Source organism: Dromaius novaehollandiae, chromosome 1, assembly GCF_036370855.1.
Source record: "Dromaius novaehollandiae isolate bDroNov1 chromosome 1, bDroNov1.hap1, whole genome shotgun sequence".
Taxonomy (NCBI): Eukaryota; Metazoa; Chordata; class Aves; order Casuariiformes; family Dromaiidae; genus Dromaius; species Dromaius novaehollandiae.
The window spans coordinates 57,312,227-57,340,028 of record NC_088098.1 but is presented as its reverse complement, the minus strand read 5'-3'; the positions used below and the strand labels follow the sequence as shown (position 1 = coordinate 57,340,028).

Sequence of the window (27,802 nt, the reverse complement as noted above, 5' to 3'; positions counted from 1 at the left end):
GATCAAGGGGATTTGTTACTGTAAAATCTGGATTAGACTGTTGAATTGACACCTTTGTTTCTGCCTTGGTTAGCCCATAGGAGGGGAATCGCGGTGGGACTTCATTGCACACAGTGTCAGTGGGATGTCCTCCGAATAGCTTACTGTAACAAGCAGCACAGGGCATCTCTCTGTTTAGGATATAGGAGCCCAGCTTTTGGCCACCCCAGCTAAGCAGCTTGTCTAAACTGATATCACTGTCTTAAGTTTACATGCCTTGATACCTAAGGTACATATTAGTATTTATTGGAATAAGGCGCAGCACTGAGAACACCAGCAATGTGTTATGTTACTATCCATCCAGAAATGTCAGATTAATTCCACCTCTCCATGCTTTCCTGTAAGTTTTCCCCAGCAAGGTTTTGGATAGAATTGACCAAAATCTCAGGGCTTTTACTCTGGAACAGTTTTATGTGAATTTTTTCCCCTGCTTTAAGCTCAGCTTGATTAGCTACCTCTCAGGATTTTTAGTTTCAATGAACCCCAAAACTCAAAGGGAAACTTGACCACAACTGCAAGATTTTCATCTGATTCATATCAGAAGCCATAAAAAGCCATTAATCATTCAAGATTTGCTGAAATATCCATGAACTAAGCGCTACTGAACCAGAACAGAGTTCCTAGTGAAAACCACACTCAGGTAAGTTTTCTCTTGTTGCTGGTTTTATGGAAGTAATTTTGCACCAGTGTTCATTTCACATGAGATTTTTCTTTTTTTTTCTGCTCAGCCTTAAAGCATGTAGCCATCTCCTACAGAAATTGGACCTTTTCCTACTGTGAGGTGATAGCAGTCACAGAAGGGTAACACTTGATGGTATCTATGTGACCTATGAAATGAACAGTGAAAATAACAGTGTCTGTGAGTTCCCATGAATCTCAGCCGACATATTGATGTGATTGTTGGCCTTATAAAATGTTCAGTTACAGTGTGAAGGAACACTCAAAGAACTGGAGCAAAATTAATCTTTACAAAATGCATTTTTTTTCCTGTGCTAGTTCTTGTAGCCTCTGTTTGGTTTAAATAAAAATATAAAACTTATTAGTTGGAGCAGAAAGTCAAAATCAATATGGTTCACTTTAGATTTTTTTTAAAGTGAATATTCCAAAGGCTACCTGTTATTAGAGGAAGATAAGAAATGTCTTTTTTCAGCGTGCAGTAGGAACTCTCATTTGGGCTAAAATAATAGAGCTAAAGCTCCTTAAGAGTTATTTTTATCACTAGAGAGCATTCTTCTTACATAATTATGTCCCCAACCTGTATGATACTGACAGGTTTTGACACTTAGGGAGTTATACAGTAAAGCCATTGACATCTTCTTTTAGAAAGGAAAAAATGAGACAAATATAGCCACAAATTCACATATTTTTAAAGCTGGGTTAGGTTATTGTGATCCTCTGATCTGACCTCCCATATGACACACATCTGTGAACTTCACTGCAGTGTCTCATGATTTCTTCTGTCCATGAAAACAGACAGCTTTGTAGCCTTTCCTTAAAGGCTGCATGGGATAGAGAATTCGTTTCATTATATTCAATTGTTATGCCTTTCACAGTTTAAAGAAAATGCACGACCTGTTTCTGCTTGGAGTTTGTCCAGCTTTGGCTTCTACCTAGTGGATTTCATTATGCCTTTTACGCTAACACCTACATTAAAAATCTCTTCCTCATAGCTATACTAGTTACCCTACCATCCAGGTATCTGTGAGCTGTGATCATATTACTTCTTAAGCTTCTCTGGGATAAATCAGATTAGACTTCTTTAGTCTCAGTCTGATTTCTAGACCACAGGTCATTCTTGTAGCTCTTTTCTGAACCCTTTCCAAATTTTGAATATACTTTTTAAAGTTTGGATGCCAGAACTGCATGCAGTTTTTCAGTAATATTCTCACTAGAGTTATATATGGACTCTTTCAAATTCCCTTGCTTGTTTATCTAAGGATCAGAATTGCTTTGAGGAGTCGCGTTCAACTGATTATCTAATGTGACCATGAAGTTTTTTCAAAGTTAATTATTTCTGAGTTGCTGTTTCATATCTTTAAGGGTTACATAAAGCCTTTGTTGCCAGATATATGAACTTACATTTGTTCTAAAAATGCATGTGAATCAAATGACAATGAATTAATCCTTTTTACAGAATGTTCCCTTCATCACTTTTATCATTCTGTATCCCCTTTGTGCTGTCTAAAACTTTTACCACAGTGGTTTTGCTTTTGTCGACATTGTTGGTAGAGATGCCGTTGACAGCAATAGCTGGGACCAAGATGCAACACCTCTCCGGATGGTAGTTATTGTGTTAAAATTACTTTTAGAAATCCATTCATTAGCCAGCTTTTAAGCCATTTAGCACTAATGGATTGTTACGTGGGAGTGAGTTAAACACCTTAAAAGATCTAAATATTTTCCCTATATGCAGCTACTTCTATCAGCCAAGCTGGCAATCCTCACCAGGACTGTAATCAAGTCCTGCAGGTTTACAAATGTTGTTATTAATGACTGCTGTTTAACATCATCTCTAACTGCCTGCGAAATAGTAAGCATTAAGTGAAGCTCTGAATATATCATTCTGCTTCCTTCTGAATCTGAAACAGAAAAGTTTGTCAAGTAGTTCTCTGTTTCCCACATTATGATTGATAATTTTACTGTTTTTGTTTGGTATTGGACCCATCCCATACAATGCTGAGTATATCAAGATTTACTTTTCCACCTGGAAACAGTGTTTCTCTGTAACTTTTTGAGAGAATTTATCTGTTTCCATGGTATTATCAGCAGAAAGACTTCCTGGGCAGGTAGGGGAATTGTGGGGAAAGCAGAAAATGACTTCTACTCTAGAGATGCCTGATGTCTACTTCTCAACCTCCTCAAATTCTGATGGCAGAGACCCTGTGTGGGGGCCTGTGCGAGCAGCGAGGGGAAGGGGCATGCTTGTGCGTCTGCTCGTATGATGACTATAGCACACAGTCTGGAATTGTGCCCTCCGGCGGGTTTCCTTTCCGAGCGAAGCCCCCAAAAGAGACAGCTCCCCCAGATCTGGCTCAGGGCTTCAGCCTTCCTCCCACTCCTGCTTGAAGTGTGAGATCTGATGGGTCTGCCAGTGGTTAGGAGACTTCCCTGGGAAGTACATCCCCAGGTTAAAATCCTTGTTTTGATTTGGAGTAGTTCCCTGACCACCGAGCTTTACAGGCCATTTCACTTTTGTCCAGTGAATACTTAATTGAAATCAGCTTCAAATCAGTCAGAGCAAGAACTTGAATCTGGAGCTCCCTTTTATCTCCAGGGAGCTTCCTAACCACTGGACTGCATACTCTCATACTCTGTAGCTCAGTTCATATGTAATTATTTATATGGAGTGGAGAGGCTCCAAGGAGATGGGGGCAGAGGGTGAGAGAGAGTTAACTAAAGGAGTGTGCGGGGAAGGAACTGGCTTTCCGTGGCTGTCTGGTGGGGGGAGTCCAAGTTCCTCTCCCTCTTCTGTCTGACCGTGCTGGGGAGTCAGGAGCCAGGCCTCCCGCTTTGCAGGGGAGCAACTGAGGCACTAACCTATTTGCCATTTGGATCCCCCCTTCTCTTTTGCTTTCTGGATCTTGTGTGTGAAGGTTTTGGAAGCACTGTGGTTTTGTTCTGATGCGTAATGAAAACAGATTTGAAAACCTCAAAATTTTTTTTTTCTTTTGAATTGGGAAATAGAATTCTTGTCCCGTGGCCAGGCCTGTGTATCACATCTGAGAAGCAGAACCTGCAGGAGAAAGATTGATTGAGTCAAACCTGACAAAACCTGATTGTGCATTCCTTTTCCATTAGTCAGCAGGCTCCTCTCTTTAATAGATCAAGACTTTTTGGACTAGTTGCTCATTCTTAAGTCAAGATATATTCTTTCATTCGTACCCTTCAGGCATGCTGTGGAAGTAAGGTTCCCATTAGCTCAATCCAGTCCACTCCTCCCACCCCCCCACCTACATGTTCCCTGTTTTGTGCCAATTCACATGCTGAAGGACAGATCAGAATATGCTGGGGATGATTGTTTCATGTAACACAAAGCCAATCTCACTCCTTTGTATTGCCATTTGTGCACTGCACCACCAATGTGGTTCAGGCGCTGGGAAAACCGTGCTAGTTTTATGAATCTCTCTGTAGTGTGCTAGATGGTCTGTAGTGTGTAGATGCTGCAAGAGGAGACAAAAAATGTGGAAGAGACATAGCTTAAGGGCACCATAACCTTTCCATTGATGGCTGGGTGTTCAGAGCACACGTGCCAGCGGCTGGTGCTCAGAGTGCTGTTCCACTGATTTATGCCAGGGCAGCCCAAAGCAAGGCACGAGCCGACAGCACTTACCGTACTGATCAGTGAGGACCGATATTACAGCATTTTTACATCAGGGTTGCAGCTCTCAGTGCAGCAGAGCTGGATTAACCCAGTGGAGAATGAGGGTCTACTGCTGGGATCTTGAAATGGCGTTTCATGTGTGGCTCTCAAGGCAAGCCTAACATACCCTCACAGTTTTCACTGGCTTTTGGAACTTTTCATCCTAGGTTACATTTTCAGGTTTTACACTGCAACCATGAAGGCTGCAAAAGTTTTCCCTTCCCTATTGAAGTTTTGAAGAATAACAGCAAAGGTTTTCCATGCTGAGAACCTTGGCTATAGCAAAAAGTAAAAGTCCTCGACTAGAATAATTTGTCATAATCAAGGCATGGTCATCAGCAAATATCTGCAATACGTGATGGATCAGATCTTTCCAGTTTGATTTTGTCTATGTTTTTTCCTTTATTCCTTCCCCAGGATCCCCCTACTATCCCCAAACATGTATTCTGCCTGCTTATCCCTGTTCTACTCAATTAACTTGTACCAGTCTATTTATCCTGAGTTTTTGGTATCACATGTACCTTTTGAACCCCTTTTTTTAAAAAACTGTGTCAAGAAGATATTTTTCTCACAGAAACATTTTTTCTCATTTGGCTAATAAGGGATATAGTAATAAAATTGCTGAGACAAACGTGGCCAGTTGAGTTAAATGGACTTTTTGAGGCTTCAGTGAAGAGCTGTGTTTATAAGGAAAAGATTTCTTAACTGCAGGAGCATTGCTACTTATCGAAAGAACTTGATGGAGTTTTTAGTTTGCACTGGGTAAAGATTTCCAGCCGCTGAAGTGAGCGCACAGTAACACAGGGACATGGAGCAGAAAGGTGACTGCAGACAACCTAGAGAGTTAATCTGGAGAGACTGTTTTCTCTTAGCAGTTATGGCAGGGGAAAGGGTGAATCTGACACTACTTTCAAACAAATGCTGGTTTAATGCTCTGTGCATAGTAGGTGGTGCATATGATCTTTCATGACACAGGTGATGTTACTATGAAATCTGTCTTGTCTGGTTCTATCTCATATCCCAGGACATAAAGGACAGATAGCAGGCACTGCTTGGAGACATAGTTATATTAGCAGTGACCTGGAAGATTTGTTTTGTAAAAGGTGCCATTATTCTAAATGTCTCCATGCACCTTCAGAATAGCAAGTGAATTATGATACCTCTGTTAAGCAATGCCTGGAAATGGACCCAAACTCAACAGCTCAAACCTAGAACCTGAGGATTTGGTTCCAGGCGTTTACCTTGGTCCATTGCAGAGGAAGAAGTGAATGAGAAATACAGTTCTGTGCTGAAGGCGTCCCATAACCTGGTTAGCAGAAAACTTCAGCACATAAATCAAGGCTTAGCTCAAGCCTCAGGTTAGTTATGCTGTTGAGCTTTAGTGCTTATACATGCTTTTTATATTTCAAATGATGTCAGCGTCAATGTTCATGAAACTATGGAAGTGCTGAGTTGAAAACATTAACATTAATAAGGAAGCGCTGCAAACCACTGAGATTGTGCCAGTGTCAACCAGTGTTATTAAGCTAAGAAGTTCTTTGGCACTGCTGAACTAGGGAAGATCATACCCAATTTATCTCTTGTGGTTAGTCATTTGATTCAGGGCTTTTGATTCATGTCTTTGTCTTGGACTGAAAACAAGAACTTTCTTATCAACCAGTTAAGAAAAATGTTTTTTTTTTAAAAAAGGTTTGACCATATTTTCACACTAATCAGGCGTGGGCCAACTCATTGACCAGGAGTGTATCTTAGTAGCATCCAATGTCTTACTGATACATTACTATACTGCATCTGACTGGATGCGGTGTTTCCAACTCTGGTCTGATTTTAATAGCAAGATTTATTTTTCTGAGGCCTTGCATAGATTAGTGCAGCATTACAGTTGCTGTTTTGTACAAATGGCTATCTGGTTAAGGCTGAGTGCTCTCAACTCTGCCTGTTCCCATATCATGCTGCTGGGAGGATCTTGGATGCTTGACAAATAAAAGGCTTCCCTTTCTTCGGTATTGTTTTCAGGTGCTGCACTAATGGAAATGTAAGTGTCCCATGTGTCTTTGGAGTTTCCTCATCCAAATCCTGAGATGTGGAGTATCACAGAAAGAAGTGGTTTTGTCAGTGCTCTAGTCATTGCTCAGCAACTTTATGTAAAATAAAAAAAATTAGATGAATGAAATCACAATTGTTCATCTAATTGTTGATGATAGTTAAAATGATTCCATTTGACTTGAGGAAAAAGCAATCTTTCCCTTGTAATGGGAGAAGTCTATTTATTAGTGTTGCTAAAGAGCAGCTGCAGTTTCTGGTTGATAGGCAGCTTGCTGCCTTTTGTCACTGTTCCCTTTTGGATGCACCCCCATCATTTCCCACGTGTTTTTCAGTGGTCACAAAGCTCTACAGTGAGATACAGTAGGAAGATATTATTATTGTTATTTCATAATTCAGCTATTTTCATGCGTGACTCTGGGGCAGATGGAAGCTCTCTGAGGTTTTCTGTTCTGTGTTTTGAAGGTGGTACACTCCCTAACACAACATATTCTGCATATCTCAGCCAGAAACACCCGAATGAGAAATGAAGAATATCAGTTTTATCTACCAAAGCTGATTGGACAGCCATGTAAAGCAAGTCTCATTAGCTGCCATTTGGACATGTCTAGAAAGCCACTTTGACAAAAAGGCCCCAAAAGACTTGCTTAAACCTCATGGTTCTGGCTTTTTTTTCCCCCAGTGGTACATATCATTTGTCTGAAGAAGCTTGAAAACATTGTGGTTTTGGACCTTCTTAATGCTTAATCCATCTTCAAGTCTCTCAGTCCTGTCTTCTAGAAAACCTGAGCTAAAGAACCCCATTTCACCATTCTGCTGTTCCAGTTTTACATTAATGCAATTCATCTGAAAGTAATAGCAGCACAAAAGCAGGGTGAGTGATCACTCGGTCCCAGAACAAATATGGCCTTCAGCAGGATGAAAATATAAGTAGGAGGCTCCTCAATACAGCTGGACTTTTGCATCCTTGATGATATTTTCCTCCCAGGAAATCTCCTCCCAGATATTTCTAGGCAAATAAACTGTGTAGCAAAAGAGAGAGGAAAAGGTATAATTTTTCATTGTTATGACTTTTAAGCAGAGTTTAGTTTGGAAAGTCAGGTAGCCCTATATTTTGGGGAGAACGAAAGAGTGGTTTGGGTGAAGTGGGACTTGCCACAATTACAGTGGGAAACATTTGGGGTTGAGTTTGGCCGTTGTGTAGATGGGTGCAAATACAGACTAAGTGCTGATTACAGTGGGATCATGCCAGATGTGCATCAGTCTCTGCGAGTGTGCGATTTCATGTGCAGTCTTTTTATTCCTGTCCATGGCAAGCTGCTTTTTCTCTTCTTTCAGCTTTCTCTGTCTAACATTTATGATGAACAATTGTCTGCTCCTTGTAATTGGGAGGGCGTTACAAGCCATGAATGCCTTTGTTGCGGTAAGCCACTTCCTCTTCATGTCTCTTATGTCCTTGTTTTGTAAAAGTAGAATAAGCTCTGTTTGGCATCTGAAAATAGGACAACATCAAGTTTTCTGCATCTGTCCAACTGAGCATCTGCAGGGTCTACTATGGCAGATGCAATTAACCTGGCCTGGCACCAGGAACATTATCTCCATTCCCAGAATGCCCTCGGGCAGAATTGGATGTCAGATCACCATACATTACACAGACGTGGGCAGACTACTGCAGCTTGCCACAAAGCCTGTAGTTTGTCTACTGCCTTTAAAAATAAAAAGCTAGTACTTCTCTTCATGAAACTTATTGCACAACCCGTAATACAAGGGGCAGATATCCTTGTCCTAGAACTTTTAATACACCAATTTAAGCTGCATTCTACTTGAAGCAATTGCAGATTGCCTTATACAGCTTTCAGCAATACAAATCTTACTCAGGTAGGGCCTATATCTGTGGCCAAACCCATTCAAATTACTCAGGTCCTTTAGCTCACATGACATATATGGCCCCTTAAAAGGTCATGTAGGCATGGTAATTGAATGTAACTACAGGACAAAGTACAACTCACTGGAATGCCCTCAGTCAGCCAGCGAGTGCTGCCAGGGCATGGGCTACCTCTGCAAGGTGCTGAGCAACCCCTGCCATGGACCAGTGGCAAGAGGAAGCTCAGGCATCTTGTGGGAAATGCTTGATGTATTGCAGTTTCAGGCTGTATGTTGGCTACCCAGATTACGAGGAGCAAAGCTCCTGTTTTTTTGAGTTGCAAGTCCCTGTACCAGTGAAGGTGCTAGCCCTACATCACAAATGTGAGCCTTGCTTTTCTTACTGTCTTCTGCAGACCATTTAGAAACAGCCAAGGACTGCCCGTGTGGTCTGTGGATCACAGACTGAACGCTTTTGCATTAAACTAATCTTTCAGCTTCCAAAGGAACAAGTGACTGGGTGGAAATCATCTTTGTGCTGAAGGCTGGTCAAGGCTTAAGATTCAAGTGAGATTTAAGTGACACCTAGGTGTGATGTTGGTTCTTGGTAGGATTTTTATCCCATTTCCCTGATTCATGGAAGGGTTGTATGAATAAGGAAGTAATGCTGACATGAATGGAAGCATTTTACCTGGCAGTGTTAACTGTGTGGCCCGTGCTTGAGTTTCTCCTTTCCAGCTCATCCATCTTGAGAGCCCCATTAGGCCAGACATGGGTTGTTCCCCCACATTACTCATGAAGCCTGTGCAGCATCTGAGGCTCACGCTCTCAGGCTAAGGACTGAACAAGCTGAATCATGCTATTGCTTTTTCCTAGCAGAGCATGGGAGAGCACGTCCATTCGTGCTGGGCACACAGGAAGGGCTGTGGGAAGGCACAAAAGGACCTCTAGTATCTGAGAGGCATTTGCCTGCACACGCACTGTAACAAGGTCGTGTTATAGACTGAAGAGCTGTCATTAAATGAGTGTTACCCTGGACCAGTCAGATACAGCTAAAACACCACTGCTTCTAACTTAAAGGTTTTAATGCAGAGGCAGCACTTAATTTAATGGCACATGCTAATTGTTAGCTATGGTAATTTTACAAGACAAGGTATTAGTGATGCTCTAAAAAAGAAGGGTGAATAGGAATCTAGTGCAGCAAGATTTACTCCACAGAATGGATGCTTACTTTTTCATTGCACCAACTCTCTAGAATTCTCTAAAATAAGCAGAACAACCGATTTAAAGCATATGCATGGAACAACAATCAGGTTTCATCTCTGGTTTTAATCTTAAACCACAGCATTTGGCACTCCGAGCTCAAAGGAACTGCAGGCTGTATCAGGAGTTTGCTGTAACTTAGCAGCTTGCTGGAAGCAGATTTGTGGCTCTGTAACAGGGAGAGATGAAACAGCTCTGTTCAAATAACCAAATTATAATAAAATATGCAAGTGTTGGAATCTGGAGACAAATGAACATCCAGAGTTCCTGCCTGTGAAATGTTATCAGATACGGCTTGGGAACAATAGAATTAAACAGCAAATGGCCAGCTCAAGTACTCTTCTTAAGTGATGAAACAATGAACTCGAGAGTTTTATTGGTATTTGCTATCCTGTGTGCCACAAAAAATGAAACGTGGAGTGAATCAGTGTTACGTGAAAACAGGACTTTTGAATGAAGAATAGTATGATTCGTTTTTTGCTTCTCTTAGTGGCTTTTGGGAGAGCCTTCTTTTTCTTAGCAGGGCAGCAAATACAAAAAACCCTCATGAAAGCCACATGGGCCCGATTTCCCGTTTCCCTGCCCACTGTGTGTCAGTGTTTAACCTCAGAGACTTTACAGCACCTTGTGTGACTGCCCACGGCTGCTGACCCCCTGAGGCTGAAGTCATTCTTCAAATAGCAGCTGATTTTTAAGGACTTGGTAGAGGGGGACAGAGAATCAGATCATCCGATGCTGGGCAGGACAGCTGAAGCCCACACGGATGTGTCTTTCAGACAGAGAAGCTAATGCTGGAAATTCCTTGGGGACCAGCATCATGACATGGTGTTTTGCCATTATGAACACATTTTCAAGGCAATGGCTGTGGTGGGTGCCTCTTGCCAGCCTGCTTAAGACAAGTAGTACTAAGTAGGGGTACTTATCTGAGTATGCTTGCATAGGATTGCCAGGACAGCCTCTCACTCTAAAAGCAGAGATACCCAAAAATGACCTTGGAGGAGTGTTCCCCAAACTGGAAGTTCAGCAGAATCTTCATTATTATTATTATTTTTAATGCAGTTCAAAGTGCTAATTTAGATATTTTAGCTCTGGGGCTTGTGAGCCATTTTTATGACCTTTCCCTCAAAGACCAACTCATCCTTGCTGCCAGGGTGACTTGCAGAAGGGCTGCAGTACCCCGCTGCTCGGTGTGCAGGAAACCACTTCTCTGTGCCAGTGAGTGTGCCGCAGGTGGCGAGGGCATCCGGAGAGCAGGCTGAGCCCACAGCTGCTGCCCTTGGCAGACGGATCTGCACAGATTTTGGAAAGGTCAGTTATTTTATCTCTCTCTCCCTCACTTCGTGTCACTAATGCAAAGCATCCTGGAGACAGGGAGAGATCAGAAAGCGAGAAACTGCCGCAGCTGCAGTAGCACAGGGTGGCTGCAGCTTGTAGCAATGTGCCGAACAAGACAGTAAGAAATGGAGTGGTGCGCATTCGGGTACAGCCTAATCCTTACTTAGCAAGCGTGCTTTCTCTCATTTTGCTGCCTCCCCTGTGTTTCTACTTCTTTCTTTGCTTTTTTCTCTTTTTGAGTGATTTAAGTGCCCCTATGAGTAGACAGCCAAAAAAATCTGAAGGAATCTATATGGCATGGTGCCTTATTAACCACCACTATCCTGTACTAAAGACATCTACCTTGTCATGTTCCTTGAAGGGTCATAGCCTGAGCCAGGCTGTGGTCTACGGATCTTTTTTCCCTGGATTTACAGCTCTGGACTATGAGATCACAGCACAGCCTGATATTTCTTATCCTTTCCAAATGTCAAGAACGACTCCCTTCTTCTTTAGCGACTGACATGTGTTTAATTCATTTGTGTTCACAGCCTCCCATTCTGATCTCTGGTCCTTTTTAAAACAGCTCCACTCCTCCTCCCCCTTCTCCACCGCTTACGTGTAGTTTCAGCATGCTTTAGTCTATTTCTGTATAAAAAACACTCGCAAAACACAGCACCAGAAATTATGAAACCACTTAAGCCTTCAGACAAAAAAATCTGAAACTGTTTATATTCACAAATGGTACCTATTTAAACAGTTTTGGAACTATTGCTTCCTCTGGTAGCAAGCTTAATAAAAAAATTGAATTTAATTCCAAAAGGATAAATATGACAGCAGATATTTACAGAAGAATTGGAGTGTTTTTATGAAAAGAGCATTTTCTCCACTGCCTTCCAAATGGGATCTAAACAACTGGACTTACAAAAGATTAAAACACAATCTATCAGTCCAGCACAGAAAAAAAAAATAACCCCGAGCATTCTTGTAATAACAGCACATTACTGACAAACAGAGCAGAGACTGCAGTGCCATTTTTCTGCCCCATAATTCTGTTCTATCTTATTAAACTTTTCTGCAGCACAAAGAGACTCAGTGTTTTATGAAATAGGTGAATAATTTCTTTATAATATTTTTTAAAAAATATGGGAATTGAGCAAATGCATGTTCTTTGCAGGAAGAAAAGGCACTTAGCCCTTGGGAAACATTGGGAGTGTGGAGTGATGGGGCGAGTTTTCCAGCCCAGGGCTTGCACGCTACAGCCTTGCCCACTGGGCAGGGGGAGAGCAGAGCAGAGCGGTGCCACTGTGCTCTCCCTTTGAAACAGGAGAAAATAACTACTGGAGGGCAAGGCAGGAGACAAGCAGGCGGGGGGGATGTTTGCACATTCTGATGGACATGCTGACAGCCTTGTCAAGCGATAGGAGCTCTACGCTGAGTCCTGCTGAGATATTTCAGTAATGCAGGGCTACTGTCTTCTGAGGCTACGTGAATTCATTTATCCCCTTCTTCAGAAACAATGAATGCAACTAGAGAAGAGGCCGTTGTACTGGTTATATAAGATAGGAAGGAGAGAAAAAGTCACCGCAACTTCCAAACCGCTGGGCTGCAAAAGCAGTTCCCGGCTCTCCATAGCTGCTGCAGCCTGATGGTTTTCTCCCAGCTTCTCCAAAGCAAAGGGGCTGGCTGGGGTGGCGGGTGCCCCCTGCTCCCTGCTGGGTAGGCGGCTCAGACACGTGCTTGCTGGCTGTGGGTGCTGGCAGGAGCCGTGCCTGCCCTCCACCGATCGCCAGTGTCCTGTCTGGCAAACCAAGCCGGTGCGGAGGTGTCTTGTGGTGGGACGTGAGGAGTGCCAGGGAAGGGTTAGCATCCCACTGCCCTACACACTTCACAAATACCTTCCAGGAGGTCCATCTGTGAAATGCGTCCACACTGTAGGGCTTGGCGATGTTTCCCAGCTTAGCTGCACCCCAGCTGCATGTCCAGACAAGATCTGCGTGTCTGCTATTTCTTCTTCCTCTCTTCTGCTGCTGTGAGCCCGCATTTCTCTGAGGTTTGGGGACAATACTCTTAGCTGGGCCTCAGTCCTCCATCTAGATGTTTAGGGACCTGGGACCTGTATGCTTGCCACCTGCTCTAAATAGCCACAGAGAGTGGCTATATGACTCCAGCGATACCTTCCTTATTTACTGAGAAGGTGCTCAAGGATTGATGTAGCTTCAGAATAGAGACAATGCTCTCCTGGGACAGGCTCTTTGGCGCTCTTGGAGATGGACGGCTTTGCTGTGTTCTCAGCTGCAGTCAGTGATTTCAAGTATATGTAGCCAAAGTTTATCATGTAGGGAGAGACTTATTAAAGGACTGGTATGCAGATACAGGAGAGCTGATTCTAGGTTTTGGGGCTTGTTTTCCCCCTAATATGATAAGCAATCAGCTTTTGAAAATAGTAATGTATATTTATTTGCTTCCCTTAGGTATCCATTTCTATGCCTTCTGAATATTTGGACCAGTTCTAAACGTTCTCTGATAGGTACATTGCAATTTTTAGAGAATGACAACTAAAATAAAGATTCCTTAAAAAGATAAACCTCATTTTCTAAGCTTTTGAGCAGCTCAATTAATTTTAATTGTAATTGAACTCTTCTACAATGTCCAGTTTTCAAAACTGATCTAATTATAATTTATGGGTGGATTCTCTCCTCTCTCCACATCCTTCAGTTTGCTGCTTGTTCTTTTTTCTTCTCTGGGAACTGACGTATCAGACTGGTAAGAACAACGAGAAAATATAGAAGACAGACTCTTCAGTTAAACAACTCTTCTATCTGGAGAGAAATCAAAATAAAACAACAGAAAGCTCAGCAATTTTATCCAGACCCTAAGCATGATGATAAATGAAAGTTGTTTGATAGAAATGAAAAAGCCCTTTTGTCCCTGGTGACTCTAACCACTTGCAAAGTTCTTAGGCACCCGTGAAGTGTGGGCCTGTCGTTACTCTGATATGCCTTTGACAGACAGAGGAGTGTCTTCACTCTAAAGGCATTTGACCATCTAATACTTGGGGCTGATCCTTGTTGCACCATATGACATCATTCCAAATGTTTTAGCGGTTACCAACTGTTTTGCTGGACGGTAAAAGAAGCTGATCAAAGCTGAGTTTAAGAGATATGTTGGTGATATATATTTTTTGAAGTGCTTCCCCTAACCAAGCCCTGCATTCTCCTCCAGAGTCAACACAGGCGTATGCTCCATAGGTCTGCAAAAGGAAACTGCTTCAGATTTTTTTTTCCGGGCAACCAGCTTGCTCTGAATATATCTTTGTCCTAAGCATGAGAAGAACAAAGTGCTAAATATTGCACCATGGTACTCAGTTTGTGCTGGAAGAGGCTTTATAGAGGGAACAGAGGGCCTGGCATTTTGCGCATTCCATGTTTGCAGTCAACTCAGCTTAAAAAGATGAAGTACAATCTGCTGCTTGCTATCAGTCATGAGAAATGAAGCTCGATAATTTTGAAGTAATGTTTAGCTTGTCATTCTTGGGCCATTATACTGAGTTAGTAGTGCTAGGAGAAGGGATTTATTTCTCTCTCTCTCTCTTACTGTAATAAGTCTCAGATTAATAATGCTGCAGGCTTCAAAGTCTGTTTTGTTCATAGCTGCTGGCTGGGGAACAGGCAAAAACAAAGATCAGATTTGCAATGAACTGGCATTAAGTCCCTTCAGAAAGTGTCTTTTGGCACCACAGCGAAGAGCTATTAACAACATTACTGGATGACGGTAGAAAAATAACAAGTTTTTATAAATGGCTATAATGTCTTGGATTAGCTACCTGACAAATAGGTGGTTTCAGTTTGTTTAGGGCCCAGTTCTTCTTTCTGCTAAGGCCCCTTTCCATTGCTGCTTTACAGGAGTGTAAAAGGTCCTCAGTTGAAATGGGAATCAGGCCTTCAGGATCCAGACAACAAAACAATCTTGGCACACCAGGGCAATGTGATCAGCCATGCCTGTTTTCCCACAAAGGAATGAGAACCAGCAGCCGCAATATTTGATAGCATCTGCAACCACAGCATATTAAGAAAAAAAACAACAAAAAGTGAAAAACTCTAAAGAAAAAATAATAGCTAATGTTGGGGACTCCAGCAATAGACCTGACTTGGCTCAGAATAACAAATATCTCTTAGGTGTGAATATCCAAAGCATCTGAGTTAACTGCTGCGTTAAGCTCACCACTTGCTTACGGCTGATCTTCTTGGAAAAGGACTGCTGGCTGCTTTTCCCAGATAAATCATGCAAAGTTTTCAAAATCAACTTAAGGATTTCATTTTCGAATTTGCATGAGTTCTTTTAACTTTTGAGACATTATTCCATGTGTCTAAATATAGGGATGTGTGTTGCAATGTTGAAAACCCTATGCTGAAAATTTTTCTGTGACTCATACAAGGAGCTGTTTCAGTTACTACATTCATTGTGAGTGCCTGCTACACACAGAAATGGGACTGGGAATTGGTTAAAACAGTTCAAAGTTTTAAGCTTTCCAGAACATCAGCTAGCTCATTCCCTGTGTGTTAGGTGTTCCTAGACTGTTAGATGGAGGCATCACTCCCTACTAACAGGGCAGTGAACACTTGCAATAAATATGCCAGCAGTGGTTGTGTGACTGGACAGCTATTGAGAGTGAGGAAGAGAAATGTGGAAGGAATGGGCTATCTCAGGATTTAGCGCTTTCCTTTTGCATTTTGAAGCACTCAATAAGTCCAAGACCCCAAGGGTGAGGCAAAGAAGAAGAGAAAGCAGTGACATTTTTCTTCTTTTTCCTAAAGGGTGCTATTCAGGCAGAGTCACCATCAGGCAGCTTTATCTCTACAGAAAGAGTTGCATGCAGTGTGTTTGTATGCAGTGAAACAACTTATTCCAAAGAGAAAGCTCATCCACACGTAGTCCAAGAAGCAGAACTGTGGTAGAGGAGGACACATAGCAGACCAAGGTAGTCATGGGAGCTGGGACACAGATCACAGGGGAAGTTCTGGCATTGCCCATCCCAGACTGACAACACGGCACAAGAGCTCTGACACAGCAAGCGGGAAGAGCACAGGAAGGTCATGGAGTGGTCAGTTTTCTAAAGAGGGAGATGCCAGAAGTACAGACCTGGACAGAACATGCTCACTACACCCTTAAGAGGCCTTTGCTGCAAAAATTCTTAGTGGGGGGTAAGAAATTTGTTGCTTCTTCTTACTGGAAGAGGTGGGAAACAAGGATGTTTGTGGGAGGAAAATGTTCTGCCTTGGTCTGACCATTCCCTAACATCACTCATGGGTCCTGTCTAATTCTTCTCTCTGGCAATGCTGTTGTCCATCTGTGTTTATCTGTACTCTAAGTGTCCCGTTGGCTTTTAAATTTGTGGATGTGCTCCAGATTTACTGATGAATTTGTACTCTATGATATTTATATCTCCACCCTTCCCTGACCGTTGCAAAAGATTTCGTGCTGGGATTTCTAATCCCAGGTTTTTAAAGAGGGCTCATTGATTTAGGGAAAAAAGAGCATTTTTTTCTAGAAATGGAGAGCGCTCTGGCAGCAGAGAATAAAACTAAGGAGGAGGCAATTGCCTTTTAACTATGTCCTAGAGAAGATAAGCCACAGCAGATGCTGAGGACCTGATGGGCTTTCGCTGTGCATGAGCTCTAGTTTTGCCCTGTGGACTGAATGAATGTTAGTGGGCGGAGTGCAGCAAGGTACCTTTCTGGAGGGCACCTTTGAGTTCAGTATCATTTGAAAGAAGTCCTATTCATGCATTCTGAGACCGCTCCACAGTGTAAAGCAAAGTGCAGGATGTGGGGTTATCAGAAAATTTGCTTCAAAAGTGCACCCGTGATCCATGTTAAAACGGAAGTGAACTGGTGGGTAGACACACCTATCCTGGGCTGCATTCAGCCCTGGATCCTAGAAAGTGAGCATCTGAGAGAAGATGACTGATGGAGCTGTGTAATGAAAAGAGAATTGTGAGCTACTCTTTAGTAAGAAAGTCAGCAAAAGGGCTATGTTGTCTGAAGAAATGGGTTGCCTAGACTAGGGCCATGCCTGCAGCAGCCAAGGGCTAATGTCATTCTAATCTCTTTTCCTAGGCACCACCACTTCTAACGCTTCCTGATGTAAAGACTGAAAAGGGCATTGAGTCAATGATGCCGTGACATACCTTTCTCAAGTAAATTCCTTCACCAGCCAGCATGAACATACTACTCTGATAATACAGTAATACAGATACTTCTTAATATGTCTGAAAAAAGCATAGCAGCTGGGTTCCTGGATGCAGTCTCAGCAATCCTGGCCCACCATGTAGCTAAGACTTTGTTCAGCAGGTCGTTGGAATTTGTACTTGTTAGAGATTTGCACACAGGAGCCACAAACTCTTCCCCAGTCAGTGACAGTAACAGGCTTAAACCATTTGTATGAAAGAAGGTAGCTTTCATACTGTAATAAAAAGGTCTAGCACACTTCAGGAAGAAAGCTTGCAAGCATCACCAGTGACCCAAATCCCTAAATAGCAGGGAATTTCTGAAGATGAAAATGTCAGGTGATCTAAGTGATGTTTGCATCTGTGAATCCTTTGGACACCTCTGTGCCCGAAGCTCTGCAGTTTGGGGACTAAAGTAGCATTTAGGGCCAGTTTTTCCTTTAAAACATGCCTAGCACTCATAAATATTTAGTGTTCAAGAAAGCTAAACTGGGGGGAGATCACTAAAGATCCATGTCCAAAAGCATCAAAGAGCCTATTTTCTTTCCCTCAAAGCATCCCCAGGAACCAAGTACATACTGTGGATGCTCCACATCTTAGTGAAGACCAGTGAATCAGATCTTTATTACAGATAAACAGCATTTTCTGTTCATGTATGTGATTGAAGAAGTATCAGAGTTTGATGTCCTAAAAGTGAATGAATCAGTGAATATAGTAATTGTCAGTAGAAAGAAATGAACACAGGGGTTGTAAACCAGAGTTATATTTTCCTTCCAAAAGCGTCTCCTCTAGAATGGCATGCATAGGTCAAAAGGAGAGGAAATACAACGAATCATGATCTTTATATGCTTCCAAAAACCCCCCAATTGTTGTGTTAGACATATAGTATAATGAATTTACTAGACCAGAAATATACACCTACTGAAGTTGAATAATGACGTATCCTCATAGCTCTGAGAAGTTTATTTTTGGGTTTGCTTTTATATTATTCACTTCTTGCACTGAAGCTAGATTAAAGACACCAAAGCATGACTAACAGTTATAAACTTCTGACTGAAAATTTTTGCTCTTAGCTTGTCACAGCCCTCTATTTTTAGTCAGTTGGAACAGTGACAGGTTTATTAGAATCAGTAATTTCTGGTGTTTCTGATGCATTTTCAGAATGTTACCCAAGAGGAAATATTCCCAAATATTTTACTTAAACTATTCAAAACACTTAGTGAGTTTGACCTTTTAACTGTTATTACAAAATAATTCTGTTCCCTAAAAGAGGCTGAGCACAATCATGTACCACTGAAGTTAATAAAGTATAGAGTTGTCAATACTTTTGAAGCCCAAACTATGTATCTCTCTGCTTTGGTTTTCTTGAAGTAATTGGTGTTTCACACACTTGCCTACATCTTAGGAGTGTTGTAAGAATTAATCTGGGAATGAAAACATCTGAATGCTTTGCTGGGAACAGTGAGTGACCACGGGCAAAACATGCAGCTGCACATGGCATGTTCCTATACAACAGTGCCCTGCGATTGCTCACCTTTGTTCAGTACATTGTGCTTTGAGGATGATAAGCACTCTAGAAGAAATGTGTTTTTCTTGTGCCTATAAAAATACGAGGACAGAAATGGTTACATAAGTGAGAAATAACAAAATGAATCAGTACGTTCAGAGTTAACAACAATTTAGGTTTCCATCCTGAAACATTTGATTTAGCAGTATCTGATTCTTTGGAAATTTCAGACTGTCTTTCCTCTGTAAAGTTTCGCATGAATTTACGCTTTGGCTTAATCATACAGTTTTTTGAACATTTGGAGGCCTGATCCAGTGAATAATGAAGACAGTTGAAAACTCCAAGTGAATCCTAAGAGCTCTTGAACAGATGGCAAGATTTGCAATGGGAAGAGGATGACTAATTGACATATATATCAGGTAAGCTGCTACTTACCAGAAAAATAGCATAATTAAAGGAAGAAAAAGGGTGGGAGAGCACGAGTGTGAGCATGTGGACATTAGTCTGCACTTGATATCAGAGTGTTTGCAGCTTGCCTTTCATTTTTCTTATGGTTTCTTAAGTAGAATAATTATACCTAGCGAAGTGGGTACAATAAGAACATGATGCAAAACACAGCATTTAAATATTTGGGCTTAAGTTAAAAATTGCTTTTGCTTGGCATCTTTGTTTTGCTCTCAGTATGGCAAGGTGTCCGAGGAGACATTCAGTAGTTATTTAATTCTTGTAGATGCTTTGTACTGCTAAATCCTCTGCAGCTCTGTCTTTTCAGCTGCTAAGGGACAATGTGACTGTCCTCTATATTTTTCTGTGGCCTGCTGCAGGTGCAGAGCGTTTCTCCACTAACTTGTAAGCGAGGGCATATTTATAACAAAGCAAGATTAAGTTATTCAAAGAAGTCCAGAAGAAATGTTAGTGGCTAGGTCAGAATCATGTGAAAGAAAGACATGTCAGTGTGAGTAGGTGTCTTTTCTGCAACCACAACTTGAAGAAGTAGTTTTGACCTAAATGGTGTCATGTGGTGACATTTATTGCAGGCAGAAGGGGTTAGAGACATCCTATTATATCAAGGAGAAACACCCTTGAAGTTAAACTTAGCAGTCCTTCCCTCCTGTTCCTAGGAGTCTCCTTCCCATCCCAGAGAGATGGCAGGTAATCCTGGTAGACCATCTTGCATCAACTCCCCATGCTGTTGCTTTCATTTAAATGTGCAACCTGTTCCTTGTATCAACCCTATTTCAGCAAAGTGCGGTGCTGGGAATGGCAGAAGTAAGAACAGAGTAAAAAAACTTGAAAAGGACCCAGGCTGTTTGAAGAGTGGGCACTGGACAATATTTAAGTGACTTTCTGTGCCTGCCATTCTTCATGCTTTAAGGGAAATATGAAGTACCAGCAGTAAAATGAGAAAAATCAGCAACTTCCCAGAGCTGTGCGTGAGCAGCATGGGTGACTATCATCTATAGATCAGATGCCTAAAATACCACAAGAGACAATGCAGAAAACAATGCAGAGGCCTTGTTGCTAATCTAGACTCTGCCTTCTTTACAGTTCACTGGCACTGAAAGGAGCAGCACAAATGCTGAGGAAGATGTTGTCCACTAAAATCACAGCTTCTGTTTTACAGCCCATGGATTCTGGCTTGCAAAACAGGCACAAAAATCCTACCAGTGATTCAAATCATTTAGAGAACATTACAACATCTGTACCAAAAATAATAAGGGCCTGTCTGTTTGTAATTTAGTTAAGTGAAATAGATTTATAATTCCAAAAGCACAGATATAAGCTGAAGTCTTCTTTTTAAAAGTTATTTCACAACTGTTTCAGCAGGCAGGAACCTACAGGCATGTCCACCATACACAGCAGTGCACAGAGCCCCAGGCAACCTCCAGAAAGGCTGTTCTGTCTCCACAGCACAACACAGGGACATGAAAAGGTGCCAGCTGCAGTACAGGTGGCTTTATGTGGGGCTGTACCCAAATTAATAATCTCTTTTTTGAAGCAAGGCCAATGAGCATTTGCATCACGTCCAGCTCTGGAAATAGATAGCTCAGGGCTCTTTGCCTTGTACTCCCCTGCGTAGTGTAGGCATGCCTGAAATCACAGCACAGTGCTGAAGAGACACTGACTCCTACGTTGTTTTTTAAAGACACCTTTGAAAATCATGATGGATGGGGTATCTTTCAGTTTATTTACTATTATATTGAAATATGTTGCTGGAGGTCCTTCAGCTCATCACATCTTCCTTGTTCAACAAATGATTCATTAGGGCTTCCTGTCTAGGAAGCAGCCAGAGCTCTCTGATATGAAGGAGTCCTGATGTGGCAGATAGGCCCATAGGTAGGGTAGAAACTGGGACAGAGACTCCAAGAAGGAGCAAAGCTGCTCAGGGAGGGGAGCAAGAGCAAGGCATTTTGCTCTGAGCTCCCTCGTGAGGAGTTAGAGAAGACACCAACTTGTTTCATTGCAAACCATCCTCAGAGACAAAATGACCCAGTTTCAGCTTTCACCGTGGGCCTCTACACTCGTTTTGCACCACTGGCATTAACCTCATGCGATTCATGTCTTTAGTATGCTGTACTGGAGTTTGTTTCTGTAGTTTCTGTTTCCACAGCTGACGTTTCACAGATGAGGTGCTGCCCAAGCCTGAGGAGTGCCGTTCCTCAGCAGAAATTAGACATCCATTAAGAAAAGGGTAGGGACCGAGGGGAAGACAGCTGGGAGGAGGACTGGGTGCAGGGCTCTGCTTTTGACTCTGCAGCAGTTTTGTTCGGTGATCAGGAAGCACTCTGTTAACCTGTCGCTGCCTCAATTTCCCCACGTGGACTGAATACCCACCCCAAGAGGGAGGTCTGCCAGCAGTGGTGCTCATGTGTGGTGCTGGGGTAAGCTGTGCTGCAGGAGCAGGGGGTGCCCTGTCTCAGCCCCTAAAGACTGGGTTGCCTGCTCAGTTGTTGACATCTATTCCTTTTGTAAACTAAATGGATACGGGAGCGGACTTTGGTTGTCAAGTCATGCAGTTTTGCACAGTAGTCACACACATACATGGTGAGCGATAATCTGATTATTTTAAATGCATTCACACATGCAGTTTATATATTGTCTTTTCTAATGTGAATTTTTAGTTCCAGAGAAAAATATGTGTAAAATTGCACTCAGCTTTTGATCAGTGGAGCCTAAATAAATATGCATAGTATAATTTATTTAAAGATGCTGTAATTTCATGCACTTTAGTTTTCCTTCATTTACACTCACAAAACACATTGGTAGAATGGTCTTGAGTCTAATATCACCATTACTGCTGACAAAACATTGGCTTTGCTCCACTGATTTTCAGTGATTTACTCCCTTGCAGACTTTTTGTGGGATTCTCTTCAGACGACAGATTTTGACTCTGAATTTCTGATTATTTCTGGATAGTTTACTTCTGAGTGTTCTTCTCTACTTGCTTTTGAAACTCCCGTTTCTATTGTTAAAGCTGTTTGGACCGGAGTTTTCTCCTTCCCAGCCAGGATTCTCCCTTAGCTCAGCAATGCCAGGAACTCCTAATCCCATGCTTCTGACATCACAGTCTGTTACTATGGGGATGTCTGAGAGCCGCACATTCAAAGATGTGATTTTTCTGCCAAAAATATATAGGCGAAAGGATGAATTCAGGGGGAGTACTACCATTCATATGATGTACACACATACAAATGCATGCAAAAAACAACTAGGGGAAGGATGCAAAAGCTAGAAACCCAGAAGGGCTTTTTTGTTTTTGCATTTAAGGCATGGACTTGAGGCAGAGGGAAATGTTTCTGGTGGGTTTTCTAAATTCCTAGCTCATGGTCTTGTGCTGAACCTGGGTATGATGACTTCATCCTGTCAGCATACTGCCAGTGCCTTCTGTTCATGGGTATTCAATTGGTGGTTGGTTGGGTTTATTATTCATTATTATTTTTTATGACTTTTCCATGTTTTTTTCCAAATTTGCATAATTGAAAGAGGCAACAGAACAGGCAGCACAGATTATCCATTTCTTTTTTTTTTTTCCTCTAAGTGTTCTGCAGTTTTAATATTCTAGCAAACAAAATAAATAAATAGCCATTGGAATGGTTCATTCAAATGACATTGCACTTTACCTTTCTTTCACTAATGTTTGGTTCCCACTGAATTGAAAATATAGAGTAGTATCTTTTGAGTTTTTTGATAATTTCTTTCTTCTTATACTTAGTTGTCCACCTCTTAAGATATCTAAGCATCTTCTAAGAAAAAAATGATTGGGCTGAAACTTAGCATTCAATTTCCTTTGTTAAATTGTATTGATTTCACTCACTGCATAAATGTAACCCATCACATTTTAGTCACATCTCATCCACATAAACATGGTGTTTCGTCACACCACATCTCCATTTGCAGGAAGAAAGAAAGAAAGATACAAATATCTTTAGTCGTATGTCATTTGGATATACATTATGATGGTGGAGCCTAGTACATATTACAATTTCCTTGCTCACAGTATAAGCAACGTACAATCTTAAGAAATTTTATATTATTGTCCCACACGTAAGGGAGATTCTGTCTGTGGAAAGCTATGGAAAAGGGCAAGAATGGTCACTCTTTGCTTTTAACTCCCTTATCCTGATCAACGGGTGCTTATCTGGCACTGGTGTGTGGGCTGAAACTCCTGAAAAGGGGGAATTGGTTGCCTACTGTTTGTGAGCATCAGTGTTTTCGCACTGCAGTGCACAGCCCGAAGTAAGCCAGTTGCATAAGATATCCCTGAAGTTGGCAAAACTCATTTCTCCTTTAGAGGGAAGCCAACCTGCAAAATCTGCTCTCTTCGGAGGGCAATTTACTCTGCCGTATGGATTAAATATGCAACTTCTTTGATGACAACATTTTGTTTGAGCTGGTGAATGACTCTGCCTGGCCAATTTATGACACTGTATCCCTCCGGGCATCCCTTTTGGCTTGTCTGTTACTGCCAAGATATGTGAATTGAATCATCTGGTAGTACTTGAGCTGCACATCTCACCCCAATAAATGGCCGATGGTCAGGCTGACTCAGCTGTTGCTGTATGTTATACTTTTAAGCTTGTTACATTTACTTAATTAATTCATTCCTGCTCTCAGACATTAGAAGCTGATAAGGGGAGGTTGCCCTTAGCCCAGTTCCTATTTCTTAACTTAAACATTTGATTAAATGTAATAAGAAAATTACATTAGTCCTTTGAACTCCTATCTATCCATGATTCAAAGGATTAAAAGAAGTTAATCCAATCTTTTAAGGAGGTTTTTTGAAGTTTGGAGAGTATCTTTCTTCTCAGGGGCACACTCTGTTGCGTTTTCCCCATTTCTTTGTAATTTTCTGTCACTTACAGATTTGTAAGGCTCGGATGGACTGCTGCAGCCACATCATCTGCTTGCCGCCTGCCCTGGGCCCTGGAGCTCACCTACGGCTTCCCACATTGGGGGGGTTTATTCTGTTTTACTTCTTAATGAGCCCTCTGGCAAAGCCCCCACAAAATGGATGTGCCGTGGAAGACAAATATAATATATGATTTTTCCTCATGTCATCTTTCACTTGAGTGGACTGACAACCATCAATAAGCCCTGTATCTCCATCCGATTCACGAATGTCATGGAGGTTATATTTTGTTGGCTAAGCACAAAAGGTTGAATATCCCTAAATTCCTCAGATGCCTGATGAATTACCACAGACAATTAACAAAAGAGAGACCTTTCCCTCCTCCCACCAAAAGTCACTTCAAAACCTGCACCTGGCTGTAATCTTTTCTACTTGAACTAATTGCTATTTGCAGTGGCATATGGAACAAGGCTCCTTTGGCTAATAGTGGCATTTCAAGCTACAAAGAGATTTCATAATAGGGCTTGTTCAGTTTTGGGATTGCCTGTATTTTACAATGATTTTCCTTTGCAGGAACTGTGGTTATTGAAAATCTGAAAAAAGGAGAACAAAAAGCAAGTGACCCTGACAAAGCAAGCACAGGAACTTTCATACTTAAAGCTTCCTGAAAGAAGGAGCAGAGAACATCAGATTTTGTTCTCCTCCTTGAATAATTCATATATACTTACATAAAAATCTGAAGGAGATTCTAGTTTAATGTAGAAATTTTATTTATTTTTAAGCTAACACGTCAAATTGTATTTCCTTTTGTTGCACGAGGCAAATAATGTTATTAATATTTTATCAATAAGCTTTTGGTTGTTAATTAATAGCTGTTAAGGCCAGAAGGCATCACTGTGTTCACCTGTTCAGAAGCCTGGCACAGCATAAGCTGTAAGTCCAAAAAGTTCTGCAGTGGAGAAAAATTATTCCTTCCAAGTTTGTTAGCGCAGTGGCTTCTGGGGTTTATCTTTTGGGAAAGCATTCAGTCTTATGTGAAGATAAGTAACAATAAATGAACCATTATAATAAGCTTTGAAGCACAATTTTTGGCTGTTCCAAGCTAGAAACGCTCATCCTTTCTCTACCCTAAGACCCACTTAATTTTCAGAAGTAGGTGATTTCTCACCTTTTTCATCAACAGTGCAGTGATGGGGGGATTTAGCCAGGCAGATTCAAGTCCCTCCGGGGGGGTGTTTGGCCCTGCACCTTCCGTCTCCTGGATAGAGGCTCAAATCTGCCTTCTGAGTTGGGGCTGTTACAATGTCTGTTGTAGGAGCAGTTCCACTTTGTGTGGAATAACTTAGGTTTTAGTGGAGTAGGACTAATTTTCTCTTCTTTCCTGTTTTATTTTTTTATTTTTATTTTTTTTTAGGAACTGGCTTAGGCATGGAAGTGGAACCTATGTATCTCCCCATCTATTTGAGTTCTAAAACTCATCAGGGTATCAAGTCACTCTGTCTTACTCTGCTCAGTGAGTGTTGAAATAGTTAAATAAAATAAGACAGCTCCAAGAGGAGGGGTTGGCAGAGCCCCACATAATGTTCGATGATGTTCACTCAGGGAGGTGGGTAATGTGTACACAAATGTCCTCAGGCAGATGTTGGCACTGTACCTGCTTCCTGGATGAACAGAAATAATTAACTGCTGGGCTCTTGGCTAAAAAGCAGGCATACCATTTACCTATCTTTTGAAGGACATCATAGAACCATCTTTGGTTTGTGAAATAAAAGAATTAGGACTCTGGCTTCAGGGGAAGATTCAAGGTTATGAATCGCTAGCAAAGATGGGCATGTCCCTGCAATTCAGTTAGGAGCTGAACAAATGTGGAGGGTGAGGCTTGCTGGTCAGTCTTCGTTTCTCATCGTGCAGTGTAGCTCGCACCACAATATTGCAGTTTCTATAAATCCTGCTATAGGAGTATAGCTATGGGGGCAGCTGTTGAAGTTGGTGATGACGGTTTCTTCAGTGCCAGGCTGTGCTTACTTTCTCTCTGTGTGTGTGTGTGTATACTGTGATAAAATATCAGCTTGTGAGGCGCAGCCACAGTTACAAGCTGATCAGATGAATTGCCAGTGACTGAAAGGTGAGAGTTGACTCTGCTTCAGCCATGCTGCTGTGCCAGGTGTGATTGCAAAAAGGGCAAGCACGTAGGCACCCTCGTGCATCTCCCTCCCTCGGGTGCTGTTGGCAGGGCAGCACAGGCTTTGGGACATGTTAGGATGTCCCAGGGGGTCCCAGGAGGTTTGCACAACTTGGGACAAAGCTATCTTAGATGCCTTGACTGGGCAAGGAGATTTAAGCTAGCATGAGCATGCACCCTGGTTGCAGGAAGGATATGCTTTTGGACCTTAACTCTCCTTTGTGCTCTAGGCAGGGAACCCACATGACCCTCAACTGTACACTACTAGTTGCACTAGTAGGACCATACCCTGCTAAGCAACCTCATTCTGTCACTGTCTCGCCCAAGATGCAGTAGGGTGCATATAGAGAACTAAACCACCCATAACCCTTTTGTGTGGGTTACGTGATCTGAAAGGCCTCTCCCATCTCAAAATTCTCTGAACAAACATGCACACAACCAAATCCTGCCCTTTGTCCTGGGAGGAGGCCTCTCCCATACAGAGGACCAGGCACACATCTCTCCCCCAGTAGCTTGTCCTCTTCTCCTTACTGGGTTCTCCATCTTGTTATCTAGCTCAGGTAATTTTAGAGTTTCCACCTCTCTGAGGCCTTTTGATACGGAGAGAAGATGAGAAAAAGAGGCAGAAAGTTTAACATTCTGGCTATTTCCTGGATTCCTTCACAGGCAGGATGGCTACCCCATTTCCATGTCAGAACAAGCTGAGTTTAAAAGGCTGAAATATCCCTTGTAGAGCTGCTCCTGTCAAGGGAGCGTGACATTACATGCAGTGGAGAGATTATCCTGATGTTTCCCATCTGCTAATATGCATTGTTGATGTAGGAGGGATTGCTCTGATTTCATTTCCCACCTTTATTACATAGGCTGTCCAACTAGGACAACTGTACTCCTGCATGGCATCTAAAATCCTCACTATAGTAATTACACACAGCAGGGACTGGATTGAATTTGCTATTCCTATGATTCACCTGTAACAATGATCTTTGCCAGCATTTTTTAGTAGATAAATTGTTTGAAGCATTACCTAGTGCATTTGACCTATAAAAGAGAATCCTTGTCATCATTAACTTAATATCAAAAGGAGAGGGCTGTTGGTTTAAAGATTATAGATATATCTTTGTGGATTAGGGCTTAATATAAAAAAGCTCACAAAATTCCTCATTTGTTCCATCCCTAGTCATGCAAGGCACTAAGCAAAACCGTATCTTGCGGAAATTGCTCAGCACATGCAAAAAGGGAAGATAATTTAGAAAACCTTGGCACACAGCTCAGTTTAGTGTCATTCACCAAAAAGGAATGGAATAGATTTAGTGGAGTTGAAGAAGAAGCTGCAGAAGAGCTCTGGCAAGCTCGCTGTGCTCAAAGAGATAGGGAATTAGCATGTTTCAGAGGGAGCATTTGAAATATATTTTTAAATCCCATTTGAGTATTCTCCATTGGGTACTGGTCTTGTTTAATGCCCCATGAGTCAAAGGAGAGGTTATTACTGACTTCACTGGGCTTTTAATGAGACCTTTACTGCTTGGATATCTTTGATGGCTTCCTTCCTCGCCTACAAGCTCTAGTTATTAATGGCAGCCGCTTTTGCTTTCTGCTGGCTCCATAGTTTGTATGCAGAAATATGGCAGCTGAAATAGGCTGACGTGCAGTGG

At 41.9% G+C, this 27,802-nt stretch overlaps 1 long non-coding RNA gene across 1 annotated transcript in view; it reads left to right on the top strand.

Annotated features, from left to right (window-relative positions):
- The window catches only part of LOC135328619 (uncharacterized), a 79,505-nt gene that overhangs the window by 10,576 nt on the left and 41,127 nt on the right, over positions 1-27,802 (top strand). The window contains exon 2 of the long non-coding RNA XR_010389583.1: positions 18,905-19,037. This is a non-coding gene — a long non-coding RNA (uncharacterized LOC135328619). The remainder of the gene's footprint in view (positions 1-18,904; positions 19,038-27,802) is intronic.